The sequence below is a fragment of the Terrapene carolina genome, unplaced genomic scaffold, assembly GCF_002925995.2.
Source record: "Terrapene carolina triunguis isolate 2854851 unplaced genomic scaffold, T_m_triunguis-2.0 Scaffold193, whole genome shotgun sequence".
NCBI classification, from domain to species: domain Eukaryota; kingdom Metazoa; phylum Chordata; order Testudines; family Emydidae; genus Terrapene; species Terrapene triunguis.
In genome coordinates this window covers 2,567,277-2,568,293 of record NW_020664544.1, presented here as the reverse complement: position 1 = coordinate 2,568,293, position 1,017 = coordinate 2,567,277, and positions in this window count along the sequence as shown.

The window sequence follows — 1,017 nt, the reverse complement described above, 5'->3', positions numbered from 1 at the left end:
TCGATTTAGAGCTGAGGGGAACTTGGTTTATCTTTATCCCTGCCCAACTGCTGGGCAGGAGCAGATGTTGGGGCCCTGTGACCTGGGGTTTGTTGGAGGAGAAATCAGTGATGCAGAGGCTGGGATATACTTTGTCACTGGTTTTGTTTACACAAATGCACCTGTCCCTCAACAGAGATGGTCACAAACAGCATGCAGGGAAATCCTGTCCCCCAGGAATCTCAGCTCAACACCAGCGTCTGATTCCCAAGGAGCATCTCCGCCTCTAGTATTGACTGTTATTAGCAAGATGAAGGCAAAGAGCAAACTCTCCTGCTGCTCACCACAGCTCCCCCCACAAAGAACCAAACAATGCTAACAGCAACACTGCATTTCTTCAATGGCTGAAAACTTGCTCGCACCAAGAAAAAGAACGTGTAAGACTATGTGTAACAGCTATGTGTAACAGAGCTGGGGGGTGGGGAGCTCAGGGCTGGGCTAGCAGGGGTCTGCGAGTCGGGAGTGAGGGGCCCTGGCAGAGCTGGGGGGTGGGGAGCTCAGGGCTGGGCTAACAGGGGTCTGCGAGTCGGGAGTGAGGGGCCCCGGCAGAGCTGGGGGGTGGCGGAGATCAGGGCTGGGCTAGCAGGGGGCTGCGAGTTGGGAGTGAGGGGCCCCGGCAGAGCTGGGGGGTGGGGGAGCTCAGGGCTGGGCTAGCAGGGGGCTGCGAGTGGGGAGTGAGGGGCCCCGGCAGAGCTGGGGGGTGGGGAGCTCAGGGCTGGGCTAGCAGGGGGCGGCGAGGGGGGAGGGGCGGGCCCTCCGGGAGGGGGCGGGGCCCCTCCCAGGCCCTCCCCGTGGGCTCAGAGCAGCCCCTTGCCGCTGTCTCTGGGCTGCTGCCAGCCCTGTGTGTTCTCTGCCCCGGGGCACTGGGCTGGCCCCGCGGGGAGGGACCGGCTGGTGACAGCTCCGGCAGGCGGAGAGCCGGGGGAGTGGCTAGGGGCCGGTATAAAGTCCAGAGACTCTCGGCTCGGCTCGCACAGG